Source organism: Schistocerca americana, chromosome 3, assembly GCF_021461395.2.
Source record: "Schistocerca americana isolate TAMUIC-IGC-003095 chromosome 3, iqSchAmer2.1, whole genome shotgun sequence".
Lineage (NCBI taxonomy): Eukaryota > Metazoa > Arthropoda > Insecta > Orthoptera > Acrididae > Schistocerca > Schistocerca americana.
This window is the reverse complement of record NC_060121.1, coordinates 575828491-575856447: the sequence shown is the minus strand read 5'-3', so window position 1 is coordinate 575856447 and position 27957 is coordinate 575828491. Positions and strand designations below refer to the sequence as shown.

General features: G+C 43.6%; 1 long non-coding RNA gene across 1 annotated transcript in view; it reads left to right on the top strand.

Annotated features, from left to right (window-relative positions):
- The window catches only part of LOC124607125, a 502395-nt gene that overhangs the window by 233384 nt on the left and 241054 nt on the right, over window positions 1-27957 (top strand). Inside the window, exon 2 of the long non-coding RNA XR_006978778.1 lies at window positions 20559-20616. This is a non-coding gene — a long non-coding RNA (uncharacterized LOC124607125). The remainder of the gene's footprint in view (window positions 1-20558; window positions 20617-27957) is intronic.

Below are 27957 nucleotides of genomic sequence, written 5' to 3'. Positions count from 1 at the left end.
ATTACACTATTTTCCAGCCCTTATTTCAGGTGATACGACTTCATAATGACCGAGATGTGCTGCATTATGCATGACGTTTTAATTTAGTGTTGCTTTATTACTAATTCGCAGACAGTCGGCATATATACCACTGCATGTGCATGCAAAATTACACTGCTGGCCATTAAAATTGCTACACCAAGAAGAAATGCAGATGATAAACGGGTATTTATTGGACAAATATATTATACTAGAACTTATATGTGAATTCATTTTCACGCAATTTGGGTGCAGAGATCCTCAGAAATCAGTACCCAGAACAACCACCTCTGGCCGTAATAACGGCCTTGATATGCCTGGGCATTGAGTCGAACAGAGCTTGGATGGCGTGTACAAGTACAGCTGCCCATGCAGCTTCAACAAGACACCACAGTTCATCAAGAGTAGTGACTGGCGTATTGTGATGAGCCAGTTGCTCGGCCACCATTGACCACACGTTTTCAATTGGTGAGAGATCTGGAAAATGTGCTGGTCAGGGCAGCAGTCGAACATCCAGAAAGGCCCGTACAGGACCCGCAACATGCGGTCGTGCATTATCCTGCTGAAATGTAGGGTTTCGCAGGGATCGAATGAAGGGTTGAGGCACGGGTCGTAACACATCTGAAATGTAACGTCCACTGTTCAAAGGGCCATCAGTGCGAACAAGACGTGACCGAGACGTGTAACCAATGGCACCCCATACCCTCACGCCGAGTGATACGCTAGTATGGTGATGACGAATACACGCTTCCAATGTGCGTTGACCGCCATGTCGCCAAACACGGATGCGACCATCACGATGCTGTAAACAGAACCTGGATTCATCCGAAAAAATGACGTTTTGCCATTCGTGCACCCAGGTTCGTCGTTGAGTACACCAACGCAGGCGCTCCTGTCTGTGATGCAGCGTCAAGGGTAACCGCGCCCATGGTCTCCGAGCTGATAGTCCATGCTGCTGCAAACGTCGTCGAACTGTTCATGCAGATGGTTGTTGTCTTGCAAACGTCCCCATCTGTTGACTCAGCGATCGAGACATGGCTGCACGATCCGTTACAGCCATGCGGATAAGATGCCTGTCAACTCGACTGCTAGTGGTACGAGGCCGTTGGGACCCAGCACGGCGTTCCATATTACCCTCCTGAAACCACCGATTCCACATTCTGCTAACAGTTATTGGATCACGACCAACACGAGCAGCAATGTCGCGATACGATAAACCGCAATCGCGATTGGCTACAATCCGACCTTTATCAAAGTCGGAAACGTGATGGTACGCATTTCTCCTCCTTACGCGAGGCATCACCACAACCTTTCACCAGGCAACGCCGGTCAACTGCTGTTTGTGTATGAGAAAACGGTTGGAAACTATCCTCATGGCAGCACGTTGTAGGTGTCGCTACCTTGTGAATGCTCTGAAAAGTTAATCATTTGCATATCACAGCATCTTCTTCCTGTCGGATAAATTTCGCGTCTGTAGCACATCATCTTCGTGGTGTAGCAATTTTAATGGCCTGTAGTGTATATCATTGCATAGCTCTAGCTCAGGAGATACGATGTCATGAACATTAAGATCCATGAAAATGAAACTGCAAGACGAAATGCACTGAACACGCCGGTGAAATATTTTAAATATGTGTCAAATACATTTGACATGAGCGTATGCGAGCAAAGCCATAGTTGAAAAGTTTATCCTAAACCTGTGGAACGATTTCAATCACATTTGGTACACATGTTAGTTACAATCTGGAAAGAAATACGGCCAGCCTTCTATTGAGATGAGTGTGAGAACGTGGAGAGATAAGGGAGGATGAGGAGAAGGACGGACGGCGAGAGGGAAGGAGGACACAGGCACAGGTAGGAGGAGAGGAGATCATAAATGGACAGAGTGAGGGTAAAGGAGGAGATGGACAGAGAAAGGAAAGAGGAGGAGATGCACAGAGACAACTGGAGGAAGAGACAGGCAGAAAGATAGGAAAGGGGGAGATGTACAGACAGAGGGAGGAAGGAATTGACAAGAGAGGCGAGGAGGAGATGGAATTAGAGGGAAGATAGACGGATGGGGAAGGAGCAGATAGACTTAAGGGGGAGGAGCAGATTAACAGAGAAAGAGGGAGGAGGAGATGAGGAGAGACGGGGACAGAGAATGGGGGTTGTCTGAAGGGGACAGAGAGAGGGGATAGTATATGGAATTAGAGGGGAGAGAAGATAGACAGATGGGGAAGGATCAGATGGAATGAAAGGGGAGGAGCAGATTAACAGAGAAAGAGGGAGGAGGAGATGAGGAGAGAGAGGGACAGAGAATGGGGGTTGTAGGAAGGGGACAGAGAGAGGGCATAGGAGATGAAATTAGAGGGGAGAGGAGATAGACAGATGGGGAAGGAGCAGATGGAATGAAGGCGGAGGAGCAGATTAACAGAGGAAGAGGGAGGAGGAGGAGAGAGAGGGACAGAGAGTGGGGGTTGTAGGAAGTGGACAGAGAGAGGATATGGTCGAGATGCACAGAGAATAAATACATACCTGGGCAACGCCAGGTACTCAGCTATTACTCCGATAAAGTACTTTTGTGAGTATTTTTGACGCTTATCGTACTAGACTATTTGTGCGACAATTTTCATACCTCTCCACTCTTGCTTTAATCGGAAGTGTAGTAATTACTCGTAAATCGTTTTCACGAATTACATAAACGTCGGTCACGAGCTATTGTCGCTCTTGTTCTGCCTCTGTACCTGACGATCGCGAACGTTCTGCTGGAGTGTCTTTCGAGTTGAGTCAAGAACAGCCTCAACAGGTATTGTGAATAAAAACATAGTCTAGATAGGCAGTATTATTTTTTATTAACTATACAATTGTAGAATTTCGCCTTTTGATCATTTTTAAGCACGTATCTTTCGTTTACAGCTTCATTTTACAGTACAATGTATCGCTGATACATGTAGACAGTATAACATCTTACCCCTGTGCGTATGAGGCACAAAAACAATATACTACTGCACGTGACTACGTCTATTATCCGACACAAAACTTTTTCAAATTCAGAAAAGAATGTTCTGTTCTCCTGTCATCTTCTTGCACCTTATCCTCAACTTCAGTTAGCCCAATTCCTCATGATAAAAATGGTTCAAATGGCTCCGAGCACTATGGGACTTAACGTCTGAGGTCATCAGTCCCCTAGAACTTAGAACTACTTAAACCTAACTAACCTAAAGACATCACACACATCCATGCCCGAGGCAGGATTCCAACCTGCGACCGTAGCGGTCGAGCGGTTCCAGACAGTAGCGCCTAGAACTGCTCGGCCACCCAGGCCGGCCCTAATGATCAGTTATATTTTCCAAGCATTGATTTCATCTTATAGCTTCAGTTTCTGCCTAAATTAAGCAATTACAGTTTGCATCTATAATCGTTGTGCTCCTTGTTCTGAACTTCCTAAAGTAACTGTTTTTAGCAATTTCATCCTACAAAATTATCGTACAGGCGATATAGATCTCGTTGTTGTGGGCAGTTACATATCTATCACCATGACCATCAAGTCTTCATAAAAACTGTAGTAGAGGGGAAAAAGACGAGAAATTCTAAAGACAGAAATTGCCTTGTATGTTAATTTCCGACCTCAATGCAATATAAGAGTTTGCTTTTTAAAAATATGACACTACCCGCAGCTTGAAATAGTGTAGAATATGCAGGTAGCAAAATGGTTCAAATGGCTCTGAGCACTACGCGACTTAACTTCTGAGGTCATCAGTCGCCTAGAACTTAGAACTAATTAAACCTAACGAACCTATGGACATCATACACATCCATGCCCGAGGCAGGATTCGAACCTGCGACCGTACCAGTCGCCCGGCTCCAGACTGCAGCGCCTAGAACTGCACGGTCACTCCGGCCGGCTGCAGGTAGCTAAATAACTGCTAGATACTGACGGGCAGACAGACAGAGGGAGAGAGAGGGAGAGAGAGAGAGAGAGAGAGAGAGAGAGAGAGAGAGAGATGGCGAAGCAAAACGTCTAGTTTTTGTGTTTAACAGTGGTGATCTGTATAAGAAAGGGAATATGTGAACGTGAATGATATCGCTTCGCGGACAACGCATAATTGTCCCTTCGTTAGTGACTGCTGGATGGGTACCTCCAGAAAATAGCTCAGCTGTAGACGTTTTGTCACAGACATGTTGTACATGGTCAAAATACGCGTCTTGACGACTGTAGTTGGCTCCCTCTGGCAGCGTAGCTAGTGTCCCAGGCGCGCTATTATTAGCACAGAAAACGAAACAAGTTGTACTGTGAGTCAGCACTGCGACGAGTTGGTACACCCTTCTAAAACACCAACTATTCGGTACTAAGACACGTCTTGTAATAAACGGTAGTTTTCTCGCTTCCAGAGCATTTACGGTCACTAAGGTAGTAGGTACTTTTACCTTCATTCGCTTGATGTCCTTTTTATTCGTTCTCACCTTTTCAGTAACATTTAGCAACCGTCTTTAAGCTGCTGTCAATGACCACACTTGCTCCGCAACGCTATCATGTAGCAAGTATTATATGTGAATTATTATTGTATGTGATATTGGTTTCGTATGTGGTTCTGATTTCCGTGGTAAGCTTGACGAAAAGCAGAAAGCCGACGCAAGCTATTCGCTGCTGTTCACTCAATTTGTTCGAATGCTAGGAGCACTTACCGACATTGTGTTCACGTAATTTAGAAGTGAAAATACGTATACGGAGTGGGGATCTATATCTAGATGTAAACCTTGCCAGCTACTGCAAAGAGCACGATGGAGGGTGCTTCGTCCGAATAATATCGATTTTCTGTCCTATTCCATTTGAGTATGAAGCGTGAGAAAAGTGACTGTTTGCCTCTAGACGCAAACTAATTGCTCGAATCTTATTCTCAAGGTCCCTTAGCGAGATACACGATAGTGGCAGCGTAATGGTCGCACAATCAAATAAATGTTTTCAAAATTTATCCAGCAATGTTTTACGAGAAATACATCTTTCTTCCAGGAATTTCCTTATTCCGACATTTCAGCCTACCAGTGCGCCTATGAATTCGTTCGAGATACAAGAGATGGAACGTAAATAGTGGCAACTATTTATTCACTACCGATACAAAAGAGTTACATGTTTTCACCTGTTACTGTCTTTAAAGTAGTCACCAGCGTTATGTAGAATCCGTTGCCAGCAATGTGGAATGCGTAGTATACCGTTAGTAGAGACTGTTCTGTTGACGGTGCGAACGGAGCGGTCTACTACCCCTCGAATCTCTGGAACGGTTCTGAAGAGAATGCCACGAAGTGGTTCCTTGATCTTCGGGATCAAATCAAAGTCGCAAGGACTTAAGTCGCATTACTGTTCATTTTTGGATCATCACCTGCGACCAGCTTTGCGAAACAAGCGGTGACACTTTCTGCGCAACCCACCAATCATTTTGCACGACAATGCGCGGGCGCGTACAGCGCAAGCTGTGGCTGCTCTGTTCGGCCGATGGGACTGGGAAGTACTGTGCCATCCACCATACTCCCCGGGCTTAGGTCCTTGTGACTTTGATTTGATTTCGGCGTTGAAGGAACCACTTAGTAGAATTCACTGCAGAACTGTTCCAGAGTTTCGTTAGGCAGTAGACCGCTCCATTCGCAATATCAACAGGACAGGCTCTATTAACGGTATACTACGCCTTCCACATCGCTACCAACGGATTCTACACAACGCTGGTGACTACTATGAAGGACATTAACAGGTTCAAACATGTAACTCTTTTGTATCGGTTGTGAATAAATAGTTGGCACTACGCGTACATAGTCATGTCCGATTAATGAGGACTCCTAACACTGGTACTATGTGTATAACTGATCACACAAGTGTCATGTATGCGACTGCTCGGCGCTGTACCTTTACCAGTACTGATTTTGCGTGATGGTCCCACTTCACACCACTCCTTAAAATTACCGTTAAATGAAAGGTGCCTCTGAAAAGTCTGATGAGTGGTACCAGTAAATATAGGAAACAAGAGTTACGAATAAAATACCTTTACTGGCCTTCATAGTAATCACCATGAGTTATATTACACATCTGACATTGGTTGTAAATACGGCGGAAACTGTCAGCAAACGCTTGTTGTGGAATCGCTCGAAGCACCGTGGCCACGCGGTGCTGGATATTCGCATCATTACAGGAAATAAGGACTGGTGCTACCGGTAAGATGCGGAGAGCAAGCGACGGTCAATGGCATGCTGCTCATCGTCTTTCTCGCCCCCCAAAAGAAAGTCGGCTGACAGAATCCAAGATGTGAAGATGGTGATCGGAAGATCTTGATCCATCATGAATTTCTACCCGACAGAGATAGGAAAGACGAGGAACACCATGCCACCGATTGTCATGCCACTGACCGTCTCTTGGCCTCCGTATCTTGCTGGTAGCACCAGGTCTCATCTCCCATAACGATGCGGATACCCAGCAGCGCGTGACCACCGTGCTTGGAGCGATTCGACAAGAAGCGTATGCTGACAGTTTCCGACAGCTCTACAACCGATGTCAGAAGTGTAGCGTAACTAATGGTTATTAATTTGAAGTCGATCCCACAAGAAGCGTTTGCTGACAGTTTAAAGCGGCTTTACAACTGACTTCAGAAGTTCTGGGTAACTAACGGTGTTTACTTTGAAGGTCAGTAAAAATATTTTTCTAGCACCTCTTGTTTCCTTTATTTTCTGAGACCATTCATCGAACATTTCAGTCGCGCCTTGTACGTTTACGATGTGACGTGGTAGTAACCGGCAATATTGTGATCGGATGATGTGGGGTTTTTGTTGCAGACATTATCTTACCTTTTTGCACATTTAAACAGAGGTGCCATTTATTTCGCCATATGGAAATTTCGTCCCATTCCTGCATTTCATGTGATCGTCATCGACGATACTATCCTTTAGCATCGTCAGCCAACAATCTTGTAATATTGTTGATCTTATCTGTTGAATCATTTACGCATGTTGGGAATATGAAAGGACCTGTTAAAGCTTTTTGAGGGAAGACTAGACTTTTGGTTCTGTAGAACATTTGCTGTCGAATGCAACGTACTGTGCTCTATTACATCTGCATCTGCATCATACTCCACAAGCCACGTAATGGTATGTGGAGGAGGGTACTTTTTGTATCACTAACTGAGCCTTCTGACCCTGTTGCACTACCGAATAGCGCGTGGGAAGAATGAGTGTCGGTAAGCCTCTGTATTGCCTTGAATTTCTCTAATTTTCTCCTCACGTCATTACACGAGATGTATGTAGGGGGATGTAATATGTTCACTGACTCTTCCGGGAAAGTGTTCTCTCGAAATTTCCATAGTAAATCTCATCCTGATGCTTAACGCCTTTGTTGTAACAGTTGTACACTTTAGTCTCTATTCTTGTGACTTTTTCTGTTTGGTGAGAGCACTCCTGCTCAGACGTTTTTCACCCATGGTGTGATTACATGTAATCCTATGTAATTTTTTGTTCTGATGAAGACTGTTCTAGTGCATCCGAAACCATGGTCAATTTGGCAATAATTTTGTGCAACGGAGGTGGCTATATATACATCCAATAATTGAATTTGCAGTTCTTTGAACAGCAAATAGTTCGTAAATCCTAATTTAATTACTTTTTGTGACTACTTAGTAAGCAGAGAACACTTGTGTTTGATTGAGAGGGTATGCCAAAAGCTGCTTTATAGACTAGCTAAATGTGTACAAATACGTTTTCAAATTTGTATATCTGATGTGCAAGAGCTACACTGATATTCTGTTTTTAGATACTGGTACTAGAAATGGCAAGGTGCTGTAGTGTGGTTGGCCGTAAAAGTAATTACATAGCTCAAAAATAAGCTGTCAGCACATTTTCTTTACCAGTCGATGAGGAACTGAAGAACAAGTGGCTAAGAAAAATTCGCACCGATTTCTTAAAGCTAAAGAAACCAGTAATATGCAAAAAACATTTTATTGGAAAAAATGGAAATGTCGTGTGGCTACGGCCTCCCGTCGGGTAGACCGTTCGTTTTATTGAAAAGTGCATTATGAAGACAGAAAAGTTTGTAGTTGATGTTGAAAGAAAGACATTTGAAAGATGATATCCCTAGTTGAAACCAAAAGCAGTGCCTTCAATTTTTCCAAATTTACCAGAACACTTGACAACAGCTGGACCCTCTGGACCCTCGTGTGGAAGAGTCTGTAGTGTAGAACGTGACAATCTTGAGAAAGCAGTGGCAAGAAGATTACAGGCAATAAGAGTACAAATCGCTATTAAAAATTTGGGGGGGACATAAGCATGCATTTGATAGAATATTGAAATATGTTGAATCAGTAGTGTCTGAAGGAGAAAATTTAAACAAGTGTTTGATGGTTGAAAGTATAGTGAAAGTGCTAGAAGATAAACTTTCGGGTGATACATGTTCACAGCTGCAGCTGATTGTTGAGAAAATTCAGTTCCTAACAAAAAATGGCAACAGTGGTAGATATTGTGGGAATACAATATTACTTGCAACTTCTATGTGTTTTCATTCACCATGAGCATACACAATTGTGCACAATATTGGTTACCTATATTTGCCACATCCATTCACTGTCAGGAAGCTGATATGTAAAATCAGTTTATATAGTACAAATGTAGAAGGCAGTGTAGAGTATTTGAAAGTTAAGAAAACATTTTGAAACTTCATGAACTTGTGGTAAAGGCGCTCCTCGACGAAATTTACATTGAGCCTTGTTTGATATTTGAAGCTGGTACAGGTGCTCTCTGATAAGGAAGCTGAAATATCCATCCCAAATTCCTTCGTAACAGAATATGACCGTGGAGAGTTGACAATTCCCACTGAAACTTCTGTTACAGTGACAAGCCTTGGTTGCTTTATGCTGAAAGCAACATTAGATTTGTATTGAGGTAGTTTCATTGGTGATTCACATCAACTTTCTGTCGTGCAAAAAATTTGTTGCTTGAAGCTGGAGAGCTGTGATCTTACTAAGGCTGACTTAAATGATGTTTGCAAATTTCAGACAACTTTGGAGGATGTAGTGCAAAATATTATCTTCAGATACTGTAAAGTAGTGGTAAACAGTCTCACTAAGAACGTCAATGAGTCTGTAATCAGTAATAAATGAACATAGAATATTTTTGTATACAATTTTTTTTTAATTTGTTAACTCACTGTACAAGTGGTGAACTGTCTACTTTTAATTAGTATGTGGCAAAATAAATACAGTTTTCTAACACAGTCACTATACTTCCCAGCACAAAATGAATTTTATAGCTAGGAAGGTAATGCTGAACAGGCATAAAGCGTGAAAAATGTCAATGACAGGTGTAAATAAAGTATTATACTACTTTAAAAATCGTGAGATGTAAATGTATTACATTACTTTTAAAAATCACGGAACGTGTAGTTTTTCAACAAGTTACTTTCTAAATAGTAAATACACTTCTTTTAAAAAACAGTTTATTTCCTCTTGTCATTAACGATAAGCTTTTAACTCAAGTTTTGACAAAGTTTCTCCTAAGGAAAGACAGAAGATTCCATTTTAAGGGTTGTATGTTTGACTTGTACAGTTTTTCGGGTAGTTCATTTAATATTCGCGGCTGAATACTTCAGTTTCTCAGTGTGTGAGTGAAATTTAGTCGTAAGAAAGAATCTGAAGTACAATGTTTCACATAAAATATGCTATACTGAGATATAAAACTAAAAAAACATTTATGAACTTTTTTATGCCTACATGCTCTCTTTCTCTATACCCCCTCCATAAGTCTGCCTGTGTGTGTGTGTGTGTGTGTGTGTGTGTGTGTGTGTGTGTGAGAGAGAGAGAGAGAGAGAGAGAGAGAGAGAGAGAGAGAGAGTGGGAGAGAGAGAGAGAAGCTGGATGAGGGGGAGATTGAATTTGAAGTCTAGAGTTTTGCTAGGAATTGACTACGATAGTATTAGTGACTTATATGACAAGTTTTAGATGTAAATTTTGAAAGATCTGCTAAGGAGAGATAGGAGATTTGAGTGTTTGTTTGAGTTGTACACTTTTTGGAAGTTGTTCATTTAATGTTTTTGAGGTGAACACGCTGTGTATGTAGTGGTATTTAGTGGTATCTGAAGTACAATATATCACATAAATTTTGATGTTGTGGGGTATAAAACAAATATTTATAAACAAAGGTTTGTGTGTGTGTGTGTGTACTGAATTTCTGTGGCTAAACAGAATTTGAGGTAAAAGTACAGTTTAGGTGTTGGCAGTTTTTACAAGACATGATGGTGCCAACATTATGATAAATGACGGGTAATGAAGACCGATATTCTACTTGTTAATAAATATGACTGCTGTTCATTTAACTCGCAGTAATTTAAGCTGTGCTGTTTGGTTCCTGCCTTAATGCAACCTCGAAAATCGTCATATATTCTTAGAAAACAGTGAAGCATTTGTGACAAGCAAAACTGCAAATATGACTACCGTCTTTATTTCCCATCATTTTGTCAGAACATTACCTACATGTAATATCTTGTAAATACTGCCTACCTCTACATCGCACGTTAACCGAATGTGAAGTACGTTATACACTACAGTCCTGTTGAACTGAAATCTAGAAGAGTTATGTATGAACGTATATTCGCTGTATATATATATATATATATATATATATATATATATATATATATATATATATATATATATATATACAGGGTGAGTCACCTAACATTACCGCTGGATATATTTCGTAAACCACATCAAATACTGACGAATCGATTCCACAGACCGAACGTGAGGAGAGGGGCTAGTGTAATTGGTTAATACAAACCATAAAAAAATGCACGGAAGTATGTTTTTTAACACTAACCTAGGTTTTTTTAAATGGAACCTCGTTAGTTTTGTTAGCACATCTGAACATATAAACAAATACGTAATCAGTGCCGTTTGTTGCATTGTAAAATGTTGATTACATCCGGAGATATTGTAACGTAAAGTTGACGCTTGAGTACCACTCCTCCGCTGTTCGATCGTGTGTATCGGAGAGCACCGAATTACGTAGGGATCCAAATGGAATGGTGATGGACCTTAGGTACAGAAGAGAGTGGAACAGCACATTACGTCCACATGCTAACACCTTTTTATTGGTCTTTTTCACTGACGCACATGTACATTACCATGAGGGGTGAGGTACACGTACACACGTGGTTTCCGTTTTCAATTACGGAGTGGAATAGAGTGTGTCCCGACATGCCAGGCCAATAGATGTTCAGTGTGGAGGCCATCATTTGCTGCACACAATTGCAATCTCTGGCGTAATGAATGTCGTACACGTCGCAGTACATCTGGTGTAATGTCGCCGCAGGCTGCCACAATACGTTGTTTCATATCCTCTGGGGTTGTAGGCACATCACGGTACACACGGTACATGATGGCCACCACATTGAACATCTATTGGCCTGACATGTCGGGAGCATGAGTAATCACTTCAAAGTTGCTATCACGAAGAAACTGTTGCGTAACGTTAGCTCGATGTGCGGGTGCGTTGTCTTGGTGAAACAGCACACGTGCAGCCCTTCCCGGACTTTTTATTGCATTGCAGGAAGGAGTTTGTTCTTCAAAACATTTTCGTAGGATGCACCTGTTACCGTAGCGCCCTTTGGAGCGCAATGGGTAAGGATTACGCCCTCGCTGTCCCAGAACATGGACACTATCATTTTTTCTGCACTGGCGGTTACCCGAAATTTTTTTGGTGGCGGTGAATCTGTGTGCTTCCATTGAGCCGACTGGCGCTATGTTTCTGGATTGAAAAATGGCATCCACGTCTCATCCATTGTCACAATCGACGAAAAGAAAGTCCCATTCGTGCTGTCGTTGCGCTTCAACATTGCTTGGCAACATGCCACACGGGCAGCCATGTGGTCGTCCGTCAGCATTCGTGGCACCCACCTGGATGACACTTTTCGCATTTTCAGGTCGTCATGCAGGATTGTGCGCACAGAACCCACAGAAATGTCAACTCTGGAGGCGATCTGTTCAACAGTCATTCGGCGATCCCCCAAAACAATTCTCTCCACTTTCTTGATCATGTCGTCAGACCGGCTTATGCGAGCCCGAGGTTGTTTCGGTTTGTTGTCACACGATGTTCTGCCTTCATTAAACTGTCGCACCCACGAACGCACTTTCGACACATCCATAACTCCATCACCACATGTCTCCTTCAACTGTCGATGAATTTCAATTGGTTTCACACCACGCAAATTCAGAAAACAAATGATTGCACGCTGTTCAAGTAAGGGAAACATCGCCATTTTAAGTATTTAAAACAGTTCTCATTCTCGCCGCTGGCGGTAAAATTCCATCTGCTGTATGGTGCTGCCATCTCTGGGACGTATTGACAATGAACGCGGCCTCATTTTAAAACAATGCGCATGTTTCTATCTCTTTCCAGTGTGGAGAAAAAAAAATCGGAGGCCTTAGAACTTGAATGCACCTTGTACCGCGAGGTTCTTGGACAAAGTTTGTAGACGATAATTCTTCAAGTAAAATATTCCATACTACTTACTTTCATATAAGAAATTGGCCACTTCTTTTTCACACATTTTTAAACGATGATCCTACAGTTCCATTTTGGGCATTTTCTTTAAGTTTTTGCTTCTCAGGCTGCTGTTTTGGGATGTCGGTTTAACTGACATTTTGCAAAGGAACCTCGGCCCCGTTTGAATTACGAGGGGCGTTTAATAAGTAAAGCAACACGTCTTTTTCTAAAAGCAGGTTGCTGTTATTCAGGATTCCAGTAAACCATATTACTCCCCAGTCTTTTACCTAGAAAACCTTATTTTTCAACATAATCTTTGCACAGTGTATTGACCTTACGTCATCTTACTGAGAGGGCCTGTGTGCTCGCATGGTACCACTCTACCGGTCGACGTCGGAGTTAACACCTTCTATCTGTCTGGCTCATTGAAGGATGCACTCCACGGGAGCAGTACGTGGTTGATGGGGAGGTTATTGTTGCAACAATAACCTCCCCATCAACCACGTACTGCTCCCGTGGAGGGCATCCTTCAATGAGCCAGACAGATAGAAGTCTGCTCCACGGGAGCAGTACGTGGTTGATGGGGAGGTTATTGTTGCAACAATAACCTCCCCATCAACCACGTACTGCTCCCGTGGAGGGCATCCTTCAATGAGCCAGACAGATAGAAGTCGTAAAGTACGATATCCGGGCTGTTGGTTGGATGAGGAAGATCAGTCCAGTGATATTTTGTGAGCTCCTCTCGGGTGCGCAAACTTGTGTTGTCAAGGATAAGGAGAAGATCGTTTGCATTTTTGTGGTGAAGAACACCCTGTAGCCGTTTCTGCGATTTCTTGAGGGTAGCCCAACACACTTCAAAGTTGATCGTTGCGCTATAAGCGAGTACATGAAACAGAAGAGCCTCTTTACCGCCCAGAAGCCCAATCGCTTTACCGGATGAGAGTGCTGCTTTAAACTTTTTCTTGGAATGGAGGTGATATGGCTCCACTCCATGGATTGTCGTTTTGTTTCTATTTCTAAATGATGACGCCATGTTTCGTCGCCGTGATGATGTTCGAAAAAAAATAAAGAGAGAGAGAGAGAAAAGAAACTTTCTCCGTCAGCCTCGTAACGCCCAAGCACTTCATCAGGGATGGTCCTCCGTTGGTCTTAATCGTCTTTTTTTAGGCGAAGAGGAACCCAGCGGGCACATACCTTTGAGTACTGCAAATGGTGGACGAATGTGTCAGCACTACCAGCAGAGACGTCCAGTTATGCAGCGAGAAGTTGGATTATGATCCGTTTATCACCTCGAATGAGAGTGTCCATACGTTTCAACAGTGCAGGAGTCACAGCTGTATGCTGCGGCCAGCACGTGGGAGATCGGACAGGTTTAGCGTCCATATTGCGACGATGACAGACACCTCGCTCAACGATTGAACGTGCTTTTGTTCACTGCCAGGTTTTCGTAGGTATCCTGCAAGCGTCTAGCAATACCTGCGACGCTCTGTTCTTGCGCTAAAAGAAACTCAGTGTCACCTGTCGGCTTGGAATTCATCTCCGTTAAAGACGCCATTTGAAGGCTTACCTACAGCGCCGCCAAGTATCTGAACTTTATGAAAAAATAATGGATGAAGTGGGAATATTCCAAAATATCCAACAAACTCCGAATTTTTTCAACCAAAACTGGCCGAGAAAAGAAAATGTGTTGCGTTTCTTACGGAACAATCCTCGTATGCAGTGCGTTTCTTAACTTTTTAAAATAAAAGGGCAGACATTGTATAATGCATCCCAATTCTGTGTCAATTATATTCTTGTAGTACAGGCCCACAGCTTCTACAATTTTTTTAAAGGAAGATGAAATCCAGTTGTGTTGTGATATTCTGTTGGCAATAAACCGTCTGAAAAAAATTACAAGTCTATCGATTTGAATGAAATCGACATAATTCGATTTGTATAAGAATCCATGTAAACAAAACCATTCTGTGGACAAAGTTACCACTTAACTTTAGTTGTTGTTCAAAATTTAGCAGCAACGCAATCTCTGTACTAGATTGAGTAATTACCTGCTTGCCTTAATACTGATAGTCGGTGATGAAGACACTTCCCAGACTGTGTCTCAGATGCTTATGTTTACCCTAAGCCAAAGCTTCTGCTCCATGCAGAAGGAGATAATGTTCAAAGAAGCATATTGTTGCAAAAGCTGTCACACATTCTGTGACAGCTTATTTAGTGGGACTGCAGTCTAGAGATGTAGTTAAGCTTGATACTTGTCATGCTTTAGTCAAAGCGAGCACATAGGAAAGCTGCTGCTTGGGCCACGAGGAGAATAGCTGGTTAGATAATGGTTTACCGCGATGGAGGGGGTGGCTGGCCGCTCACCCGGTGACGAGAGCCCTGGAAATGCTGGACACACAGAATTCGACCAGTTCCTGGAAATGTTTGTCAAGACGCCTTGCGTCTCCTGTAGTTGCTGTGCAACCATGGAACCACAGCAGTTCTGGGAACTCCGGCTCTGTTTTGCGAGTCCTAAATGGAAATATGTCGGCAGCTGCCAAGTGTTACAGTAATAGTTGCGGTTCCCAGGCCACAGCTATAAAGGGAAATTCATGTGGGTAAAGCAAGAGAGGCAGCGGAAGTAGCAGGAATCTGAGTGACCAGTGACAGTTCGTAGCTGTGGCTGTTTATGAGACACCTAATCAAAAGCGGGCAGAGGCCACGATTTGTTCATCGGGGTATAGGAGTGAAAAGAGTAGGGAAGGCAGTGGGTGTAATTGTGTAGTGGTGACAGCGGCGTGCGAAGTTTTAAGCAGCCTGGAGGGCGAGGGTGGGACCTCGGCGAGGACCACTGGAGAACGGAGAGGCACAGCGCTCACTGTCAGAGGTAAACCACCTTACAAAACTCTCTGCAGTTTCATTTATGGTTGGGCGCAAATAACACTAATCGGTCAAAGACTCGAGGGCTTGTAGTTTGCAGGTTTTACTAGCTGTCGGGAAGGACTGGAAGTTTTTAAGGGTGCAACAGGGACTGGCTTAAAACTTATTTGTTATAGTGCAAATAAGGAGCGTTTATTAGACAGCATGGATACAGCGATTAGAGGAGACTTTACTTGTCAAAGTGTAAAAGGTTTGAAATGGTTATTAAAGGATGTGAATATTTATTGCTATAACCTTTCAGCAGCTAATCTCCCCACCTGGAAGTGTTGAATGACCTATGCGCGTCTTTCGTTTTCAGTGTCGCCGTAATGTTTGTGCGATGATAGGCAATATTTATGTCTGATGTCTGTATTTCTGCATTGGTTTCCCTACACTTCGACAATCCTTATGAACGAACGCAGAGCCTTCGCAACTCTTCAGATGGGCCAATGATTTTCGTTTAAAATAACATCACTTGCCTCAAGGGGTGAACCTTGCATTGTGAGCGCTGGCGACCGAAAATAGCGTTATCGATTTTGCAAGAGTTGGTATTAAAGACTGCCGACAGTAATTAACATGATTCGAGAAGTATAGTTAAGCGAGGGACCATTGCGATTCTTTATCCATCGTGTGTGATAATTGTTTTCTATCATGGATTTTATAGCATTTCATGTAAGTTCACAATACAATTCACATAAGTGTTGATGTACTGATCCGAGATCACTGCTTCGTAGTTGTATGAACATTGTTGATCACAGTCTATTTCTTTATGCCGTTATTATAACGTTCTACGATGTCTCTTCGGGAAGTAGAGTTGGTAATTATAGCAGTATTATGATTAAGAACTGATGGTTTATCACTGAGACATATTGAGGTCCATTTTTTTGTGTTGTCTTTAATTATACCCTACTGCAAACTACTGCCAGGACTAATCAAATTTACAAAATTTGTTGATTTGGGGCTCCGTGGCTGTCGCTTGTTGTATGAATGATTTAACCTTTGTTTCATCCCTCAGTATTTTTTTAGTGTTTAGTTTCGCCTGTCAGCCATTTTCTTGCTCTATGTCCAACGTGATGACATGTCATTATAAGACGTTTCGAAGGTAACTCAAAACAAAATCTTAGATTTTTGCGTTATTTATGGTGCGCTCGAGAATAATGATTTATCACTTTTCGAGTAGATCTCCGCAAGACTCAAGTTACAAACTGCTTGAATTCCCACAGAGGAGAACTAGTGTGGGACTGGAAGTGTCCGCGACCACCTGCTCACCCCGTGTGTGCCACCTATTCATCAGTACGAAGTGTCTCGCCTCGCAGTGCTCCTCCGAGTCGTCCAAACCTCTGAAAATTGTTCGGGGAAATGCCTGTCGGGGTTAGTGAATGCGGAAGGCGCTCAGATTTTGAAGTCTGCTATCATCGCAATAACTTTACTGTTCTGTGCCAGCGTTTTTCAACACGTGCACGACGCTAATCCGGCGTTTCATTAGGAGCATGCACACCAGTTAAATGCTACTGGGGCTATTTTTTGATTCTTCGTTACGGATTTGCTGTTTTTATTCGAGTCACTCTCTAATTTAAACTTTGACAGTGCCTAAGTACCGTAACTGGTCGCAAAGTATGTAAAATAAATGACGATACTGCGCAGGTGAGATGGAATGGTGATTATGCCCTTCTTACAATGTGAAAAGCTTCGTTGGAATCAACCGATATTATACTACATGAGATTTTTGAAGCTTAGCATTTCCTGATCATCACTATCACAGGTGAATGGCACCAGAAAACATCGATTTTGATGTAGTGTCACAGAATATTCCGAAACGGGTTTCGTTTCGTGACTGAAATGCAAGTGATCCATATTTTTGCGCAGACCGGCATTACTCGTATAATAAAGCTTATCACCTAGACAGTTTTTACGTGTTCTGTGTAGAATTTCATTTGTGATCTCTTCGGGCACTCCAATGCAATTGAAATCATGGCCTACTTCGCCCCTGATTCATAATTTGATACTGCACAGTTTGTGGGAATAATCTTAATTCAGTTCACGTAGGAAAGCACATTTGGACATTAGTTAGCTTTTTGTTCACGCACACACACAATATCTGTTGATAGAAGTATTCTGGAAAAGTACAGTCACATCTAATGAAATAATTCTTTTGTTTTATTTTATCCCTTAAAGTAGCTTTTAATTCACCTTTCAGTAACATACAACGTTCCCTTCGAAAGGAAGATCTCACCATTTATTCTTTTTAAAGAAAAACTAACTGTAATTATGTAAGTAGAATTTCCATTTTTCATACTATACCAAATAAAGCATTTAGATATAATAAAAAAAAAGTGAAAGAGCAGAGGTTAAGGAAATATATTTCGTTTGATTACCAGCTAATTACATACACTCCTGGAAATGGAAAAAAGAACACATTGACACCGGTGTGTCAGACCCACCATACTTGCTCCGGACACTGCGAGAGGGCTGTACAAGCAATGATCACACGCACGGCACAGCGGACACACCAGGAACCGCGGTGTTGGCCGTCGAATGGCGCTAGCTGCGCAGCATTTGTGCACCGCCGCCGTCAGTGTCAGCCAGTTTGCCGTGGTATACGGAGCTCCATCGCAGTCTTTAACACTGGTAGCATGCCACGACATCGTGGACGTGAACCGTATGTGCAGTTGACGGACTTTGAGCGAGGGCGTATAGTGGGCATGCGGGAGGCCGGGTGGACGTACCGCCGAATTGCTCAACACGTGGGGCGTGAGGTCTCCACAGTACATCGATGTTGTCGCCAGTGGTCGGCGGAAGGTGCACGTGCCCGTCGACCTGGGACCGGACCGCAGCGACGCACGGATGCACGCCAAGACCGTAGGATCCTACGCAGTGCCGTAGGGGACCGCACCGCCACTTCCCAGCAAAGTAGGGACACTGTTGCTCCTGGGGTATCGGCGAGGACCATTCGCAACCATCTCCATGAAGCTGGGCTACGGTCCCGCACACCGTTAGGCCGTCTTCCGCTCACGCCCCAACATCGTGCAGCCCGCCTCCAGTGGTGTCGCGACAGGCGTGAATGGAGGGACGAATGGAGACGCGTCGTCTTCAGCGATGAGAGTCGCTTCTGCCTTGGTGCCAATGATGGTCGTATGCGTGTTTGGCGCCGTGCAGGTGAGCGCCACAATCAGGACTGCATACGACCGAGGCACACAGGGCCAACACCCGGCATCATGGTGTAGGGAGCGATCTCTTACACTGGCCGTACACCACTGGTGATCGTCGAGGGGACACTGAATAGTGCACGGTACATCCAAACCGTCATCGAACCCATCGTTCTACCATTCCTAGACCGGCAAGGGAACTTGCTGTTCCAACAGGACAATGCACGTCCGCATGAATCCCGTGCCACTCAACGTGCTCTAGAAGGTGTAAGTCAACTACCCTGGCCAGCAAGATCTCCGGATCTGTCCCCCATTGAGCATGTTTGGGACTGGATGAAGCGTCGTCTCACGCGGTCTGCACGTCCAGCACGAACGCTGGTCCAACTGAGGCGCCAGGTGGAAATGGCATGGCAAGCCGTTCCACAGGACTACATCCAGCATCTCTACGATCGTCTCCATGGGAGAATAGCAGCCTGCATTGCTGCGAAAGGTGGATATACACTGTACTAGTGGCGACATTGTGCATGCTCTGTTGCCTGTGTCTATGTGCCTGTGGTTCTGTCAGTGTGATCATTTGATGTATCTGACCCCAGGAATGTGTCAATAAAGTTTCCCCTTCCTGGGACAATGAATTCACGGTGTTCTTATTTCAATTTCCAGGAGTGTATATCTATGACATGAAATTAAAAGTGTATTTAAAACAATACCAAATTCATTTTTTCGTGAGATACCTACTATTACCTATCTAATTACGAACGACCTCCCTTACATTAAATGATAATTTCTGAGATAATTTCAATCACCATCGTTATTTTTTAATATTATAAATTATTTTCGTTAGTTTACTTTCATATGTATGTAATGTTTTGGAACATGGAAAAAGCCACAACAATTTTTTACAAAATTTTAATAATGTGTAAAATACATTTAAAGAAGCTAGATGCAGTAAATTAATGGAAATATAATGTTCTGCGTGGTCTAAATCTCTCCGTCAAATGTGGCGTATTACGTTATCTCAGTTTATCACTTAAACACAGATTTTAAATCTTCTCTGCTAGACTTGATTACTACCGATTATTCTTTTCGCTCCACATGTTCAGTCATTATGTGCAAGTGACATTAAATCTGAACTCAAAGCACTGTGAACACTGGTTTTATTACCAGTAGGTGACGTTCTCTTTATTGAATCTTGTGACTGTTAATGCACTTCAGAGTTAACTGATCCCTGTTAAGTGTAGTTTGTAATTACCATATAGACTTTGCATTCCTCGATATCGTTTAAATACGTAGTGTGTAATCCTTAACTATTTTCTTTTTGGCTTCGTTCTGTTGTCAGTAACAGCTTTGTGATGCTCTTGCATTTTGCTAGAAAATTTTAATAGAACGATACATGTTAACAAGGTTATTTCTAGTACGATGCAGAAGTGTTGGCGAAGAGTCCTTACTTGTCTTCAGTGCCGTCCCGATGTCTCTGCATGCGATTTCCGTATTTCTGGGGCCATGAAGAGAGAGACATCCGTGAGCGTCGATTTGCCTCGGGAGAAGATGTGCATCCCTGAACACCGTCATGATTCCATGGGCAACCACAAACCATATGATCTTCACCAACTGAGGTGGCGCAGTGGTTAGCAAACTGAACTTGCATGTGGGAGGGCAACGGTTCAAACCAAGGTCCGACCATCCTGATTTAGGTTTTCCGTGATTTCCCTAAATCGCTTCAGGCGAATGCCGGGATGGTTCCTTTGGAAGGCTCCCTATCCTCCCCTCATTTGATGAGACCAATGACATCGCTGTTTGGTTCCCTCCCCCAAACTAACCAACCAACCAATGACCTTCTTGTCCCACAGTAGGATTAATGTATGAACACTTATGGAAATTACTTTTGAAGTAATAAACAATTTACTTAGCTTTTGTCCATCTTTCTCGTTCTTATGCGGTTTTTAAATAATTGTTATAATTTTGTGAAAAATCGTTTTATATCTCAACATTTTACTTTTCTCTTTATAGGGACTGTTGCACGGTACCCAGCCTCAATTAGGTGGAGTGTCTGAGGAATTTATCGGAGGTAAGATCACTGTACGAATACTTATTTATTGTCCTATAATGTCTGCACAATTTTGTTAAGTTATGAAGTTTGTTAGCTTGGGAAGGACAGAACACAAGGGAAAGGGGATGGCGGGCGGGAAGGCCAACTGGTGATCAATGATAAAACTTCAGAATTTATCGTTACTACCTGCAGCATAACTGAGAAAATTACTTTTCAAATAACAATATTTTCCGTCTTCGACTGTATTTATAATTTATTTTCCACAACTGATCAGTTTAGGCTGTTAAGAAATTTTCAGGCGGTAGTTGAGTTCACTAGGGCGGGACACCGAGCTGCCTAGTTGACAGTATACGACGCGCAAGCGAAGTACTCTGCCGTGAAGTTCACGCACTTGTTGTGAAACCAGTTACAATATTAGTGTCTTTCTTGGAGTTGTATCAATGGCCTTCAAGCCACTTACGTCCATATTCGTGTTTCCAAGTGGTGTACAAGATAGGAAACGCTGATTACACTTAAAAATGTCATCCATTAAATTAAAAATAAAGTTTCCGGACCTGTCGGAAATGTCTTCGTTGCATGTTTTGTTACACGTTACAGTTTGTATGTCACAGTGTAATATTAAAAACGTTTAAAGACTAAAATGGTTTGGGCCGTTTTGGGGGATGAGACCAGACAGCGAGGTCATCGGTCTCGTCGGTTGTGCCCTTTCGAAGGAACCATCCCGGCATTTGGACTAAAATGGGTATCCTTATAATGTACCAATAAAGTAGTAAAGTTCCTATAGTTCTCGTTAGACACCAGTAGGGTAGGGAAAAATCGATCGTTGTAACCGAGCAAAACAACTGAACTGGTGCGAGAAGCAACAGGAAGTCGGGGCGGCCTGCCCTGGTGAGATTCCGCAGACGACTGATTGAGTCGAGGCGGGGGCGTCCTCTGAGAATAAAATCTGACTCAGCTAGAAGTACGCGGCAGAAGGCTCAGCGAATTTTAATGAGGGTGACGGCCGGGTGGGCTGAGTCAGGCGCACCGCGACCTGAATGCTCGGCTGCTGACTGCGTCGAGCGGAGGGGAGGTAGGGGAAGGGGATGAATCGTGCGCTGTGCGTTAAGGGCGGAAGCGGCTGAACCGTCGCCACGGCTCTGCGCAGTCCTCGTGCCGGTGCAGCCGACACACGGATACCGCCTGCGACCTCCGACCTTCGAGCTCCACCCACTGCGCATACGTGCAGCGTCTCATTCAACTCATCACGTCCATCAATACAATTTCTTAACACTAGCAAGGATAAGTGCATACAAACACACACGCACACACACACACACACACACACACACACACACACACACACACACAGGCGCGCGCGAGCACAACACACACACACAATCGTACGCACGGTCTGCACCTATATTTTGTTGCATTATTCTGAATTTCAAGAGTGGTCTGATGTGGCTCTACACACTAATGTATCTCATTCAAGCCTCTCATTTCCCAAAAACTTCTGCAAACTACATCCATATAAACCTACTTACAGCGTGCCTTACCATACATCCCTCCATTTGCAAACTGGTGATTACTTCATGTACATCTACATATACAGCTACATGATTACTCTACAATTCACAGTTAAATGCCTGCCAGAGTATTCATCGAACCACCTTCAACTTACTTCTCTACCGTTTCGCTCTCGAACAGCGCGTGAGGAAAAAGAACACTTAAATCTTTCCTTGTGAGCTCTGATTTCCCTTATTTTATTATGGTGCTCATTTCTTCGTGTATATGTGGGCGCCCCAGCAAACTATTTTCATACTCTGAAGGGAAATCATCTTGGGTATACAGCTTCAGCTGTATTTAGTCCTCTATTATTGGATCACTACGGTTTCGTGGCACTAAAAGCCATATCTTCAGGTGAACATTAGAGCGGAAAACCTTTGTACCCAACATTCGTTGTCCATCAGAACAAAACACCGCTAAAAGACGGGATGTCATATAATAAAGGAGAAAGCTGGTGATTGAAATCTCATGAGAAGGTCCTGCCACAGCAAAAAAACGCCTTTGTTTTAATGACTACCAGACCAATTGGTGTCTCATATCTGTGGCACTCTCTTCCCTATTTCGTGATATTACAAAAGACTTGCCTTCTTTGAATTTTTCCGATGTCCTCCGTTACTCCTACCTGATGCAGATCCCACAAAGCACAGAAGTACTCCAGAAGAGGTGGACAAACGTAGTCTAAGCAATCTCTTTACTAGACCTGTAACATTTTGTAGGTGTTCCACCCTAAACAGCAGTCTTTGATTTGCCTTCCCCCCAACATTACCTATGTGAATGTTCCAATTTAAGTTATACGTAGTAGTGATCTTTAAGCATTTAGCTGAGTTTACAGCCTTTAGATTTGCGTGATTTATCGCGTAACTGAAATTTAGCGGATTCTTTTTATTGCTTATGTAGATGACGTCACACGTTTCAAGATTTACAGTCAATTGCCACATTTTAAACCATACAGACATCTTATCTAAATCATTTTGCAATTTGTTTTAATCATCTGATGATTTCTCAGGACAGTAAATGACTGCATCATCTGCAAACAATTTAAGAGTACTGCTCAGATTGTCTCCTAAACCGTATATCAGGAACAGCAGGGGGTCTATAACACTTCCGTTGGGGACGCGAGACTTTACTTCTGTTTTACTCGAAGACTTTCAGTCAGTTATTGTGAACTGTGACCTTTCTGACAGCAAATCAGGAATGCAGTCACACAACTGATACGATACTCCATAGGAGCGTAATTTAATTAGAAGCTGCTTGTCACGAAGGGTGACAAAAGCTCAGAATGTGCCCTATTAACCGATCCCCTCTCTTAGGCGAGTTGTGCCATAAAATTTTCTTTCTGTCCCATTGTATTTACTAACTTTTCGTCAGATATTCGCTACATCACGTAATCTTTAGCTTTCGCCAGTATCTTGTATTTAATTATTGTCTGAAATGTTTATCGTCCACGTTTCAATTCCATACTAGAATACTCTTCAAACAATGACCTTCATAAAAGAGTTCCGAACTTTGAATTTATATTCTGTGTTAACAAATTTCTACTTTTTAGAAATTCTTTCCTTGCTACTGCCAGTCTGCTCTTTATATCCTCTCTACTTCAGCCAATGCCTGCTATTTTGCTGCCGAACTAACAAAATTCACCTACAAGCTTTCGCGTCTCATTTCTTACTCTCATACCGTCATCAGCCCTTGTTTTACCTTTGCTGATATTCCTCTCATAATTACCATTCCTTGCATCCGTGCTCTAGGGATAGCGTCTTTAATTAGAAATGGAAACGTCCTCGCTCCCGGATTCGAATACCAACACCGCTTAAATTTTGAATAAAAATCACCGGTAATAGCGGCCGAAGACTTCCGACGTAAGAAGTCACCCTCATTCAGCCAACGACCTTTTCAACAAAGAGAGCGGAGGAGTGGACAGAGGTTCAGGGCACTCACTTGTACTTGGGGGGGGGGGGGGGGGAGGGAGGACTGCCCCTAAATGGGAAAGAATCAGCAGTTATCAAAGGCATGAGGATTCAGAAGACAATGGAAAACACTGCATTAAAGAGACAATGTGTATCCACAGGACATGTGGCTTGTTGGCGAAAGATTCCGGCGTAGTCCCCCATTCGCATCATCAGGACGGGACTGCGAAGAGGGAGTAGACCATGAGAAAAGACTGAATAAACAACGACAAGATAACGTTCTACGTGTCGGGGAGTGGAACGTCAGAAGTCTGAACGGGTCAGAGAAGCGAGAAAATCTGAGAAGGGAAATGCCTAGGCTCGGTCTAGATATAGTGGGGTCAGTAAAGTGAAACGGAAGGAAAACAGAGATTTCTAGGCAGACGTAATTCAGTAGCTGCAGAAAATGGTAAAACGGGAGCAGGATTCGTTATGAGTAGGAAGATTGGGCAGAGAGTGTGTTACTGTGAAGAGTTCAGTGACAGGGTTGTTCTTTGTAGCGAGTCGGGGTTCAGTGACACTAGATATTGAGCGTAGTGGCAGAGGGGAACACAAGTCATTTACCAGGGTTGGCGGGAGGGAAAACGACACTTTGTGGGCGGTGGAATGGGCTCTTTCCTTGGCTCAGAGACTGAGGGGTGAGTGAAACATTGGTGGTTTCAGTAAATGTCATTTACTGAGACATAAGATCCTTTAAACAAATAGAATAATACAATGTGTTTTAACTCGCTCACTACCTCGCGGCTGCGAATCGGCGGTGTCGTAGCGTGTAGATTCCAGTGGCCACTGATACGGCGATGGCTCGTGTTCAGTGGCGCGCTGGCGGCGTGTTCTTCCATTCAGTACATTTCCCGTGACTCACCGCGGCGGCGGCGCGCACTTCTCCTCGTGAATTCGCTCGCTGCGTTATTAACAAGCGGTTACGGCGTGGCGCGGAGTGCTCCGTCCTGGAATCTAACCAGCAACCCTAAGCTTCGGCAAGATACGACGGAGTTCATCAAACTCTAGGTTCACAGGTGACGCATTCTATGAGGCCGCAGTCCCTTCGTCCTCACCAACCACCTGGGTAAGTACCACGCGAATGCATACACGCAAGGGCGCCAAAGCCCCCAAGTGGTCACCTGAGATTTGGCAAATATGTATTCAGCTCGGGTGTCAGCAAGAATCCCGCGGTTTTCACTTTCCATTAAACGTGAGGAATTTCGTACTACCTCAAGAGAATGAAGGTTCGGTAATTGTGAAATCGACGTACACTTATGAACCCGGGTTCCTACACCTCCATTCGTGATTAGGATGATGACGTTGATGTTTGTTTTGTGGGGTGCTCAACTGCGCGGTCATCAGCGACCGTACAAAGTCCCAATTCTTACACTAATTCTTTACACAGTTCAATCGACCCACTCTCATGAATGGTGATGGTGGTAATGTAATGTCGAGGACAGCACTCAGTCCCCGGGCAGAGAAAATCCCGTGTCGGGATCCACGTTTAAAAATATATGGTTAGGAATACACTAACGTACTTTTTCAGTCTCTTTCCCGCTGTCCGCAGTAGGCAGACATTAACTTCAGGTTGTTAAATATGGTGACAAATACGGAGCGCTCGCACCTTTTGATTCAAAGCTAAAATCAGTTACTAATGCAGATTAAAAATTATTCTATTCCATCTTCGCGTTGTGGTACAGCAACCTTCTATTGCTATTATTAAAAAACAGTCGAGGGTTGGAGAATGTTCTTTATTAACTTGAGAACGACGCATTTCGTCCGGATAACCTGATTATGCCCTGTGGGGGCGAAATGTCCATCTTACGTTGACAATTCTTTCTACTTTTTACGACTGTTTTTCAATAGTGTATAATGCAGATTAGTTTCAAAACCAGTTCATGTCATTGTCATCCACCCTACCAAAGTCCCAAGTATACTGTACAAAATGTGAAGTTGGTTGGGTTCTTTGGGGAAGAAGACCAGACATCGAGGTCATCGGTCTCATCGGATAAGGGAAGGACGGGGAAGGAAGTCGGCAGTGCCCTTTCAAAGGAACCATCCCGGCATTTGCCTGGAGCGATTTAGGAAAATCACGGAAAACCTAAATCAGGATGGCCGGACGCGGGATGGAACCCCGAATGCGAGTCCAGTGTCTGACCACTGCGCCACCTCGCTCGATACGAAAAAAAAAAAAAAAAACAGTTCTGGTTTTTTTATGTTTATGATCTTAGTGTATAGAAGTTTTGTAATCCTATCGGCGATATTTTACTGACAGCGTCTTTCATTGTACACTACGCCACACAATTAAAATATTAGTTTTTTGAAACCCCTTAATAGTCTCCCACTGCGACGCAGAAATTCCAAATCTAAATCAAAGGTGCCTACGACATCCCTCTGTAAATATGCGAGAGAAGGCTAGAGCTCAGAAGTTCTTGTGAGCTACAAGGTGGATTAATAATGTCATATTGACACCAAATTTCACCAAAATTCTGTCTAACACCACCACGGACGTGACACATCCCTTCGTTTGACACCTCTGTGACGGAAGTTAGGACCGCTACTTCCAGCACCTGTCGCATTGGTATATGCATACAATATGATGTTTCACCCGCTGCGACCTGGATCCATGCACCAATGTGTCAGGGAAAGTGGTCATGAAGCTTTGTACCCTCTCGTGAGGCAGTCTGGTCCAGAACTGTTGTAACTGTTCCTTGCTATACTGTTTACTGGCTCTGGTGCAGAGTTGACATTTGAGTTGGGCCCACAAATGTTCTATCTTGGACGGACCTGGGGATCTTTCTGTCGACTGGAGCACCTCAACATCACGCGTACAGTTCATAGAAACTCGTGTTATGTGTGGGCGACTATTGTCCTGCCGAAAAGTGGCACCACGATACTGGTAATTGAGAGGTAACACCTGAGGACTCAGGATGTCTGTGAAGTCGAGTCCCACAGTAACTGCCAGCTGTGATCCGAAGTCATACCTGATAGCTTCCAACACTGTGACGCCAGAAGTAACATAGCTCTACCTCTCCAAAACACTGGAGGCATTCGGCCTTTCCCCAGGTTGCCGCAATACTTGCTGACGATGGTCATCAGGGGTAGTGGAGAACTACGATTCATTGCTGAACACAATGCGACGCCAGTTACCAGTAGCACACAAGCCTTCCGTTCAAGGCACCACTTCGAATGCGGCCATTTATGTTGTGGTGTTAGCGACAGCCAACACATGGAGCAGTACTTCCCTTGTCCTGCTGCTACTAGTCTTTGGACAATGGTGCTTGATGATACAACGTTTGTCAGTGAGTCGGTTACAACAATACTGGATGGCAGCGGCAGATGTGAAGGGGCTGCGGCGCGCCTGCTGCTCAACACGGTTATCATCCCTTGTCGTGGACAGACGTGGTCGGCCAGTACCTCGTTGACAAGTATCTCTTCCCTTATGTTCCTATAAACCCCTACATCGGACCACTGTCGTATCTGAAAGGTCCAAAAATTTTGGTATTGCACAGTTCGACCAGCCGGCCTTTTGGACACCCCAAATATGGATCCTTGGGAGCTCTGTCAGACACTGGTAACGCTGTCTCACGTGTATAAGTGGCATTTCTGCGCCATCACGCAACGTGTGACGCTGTTCACTATACCTGGTAAGAACATTAAACACGAACAACACTATTCGACTCGGGTTCCAGTTCTATCTGCCATACGGAGTTAGTACTCTACATGCTTGCCGAATGTTTGCAAGTGTACGAGATTACATTGACATTACACCAAGTTTTATGAGTGTTTTCTTTTTTTTGTGTGTGTGTCAGGTTGTGTATATTCTCGAGTGAGAGTCAAACTTGAGAATATTCTAGAGAACTGATAAGCTTATTTCGGAATTGAC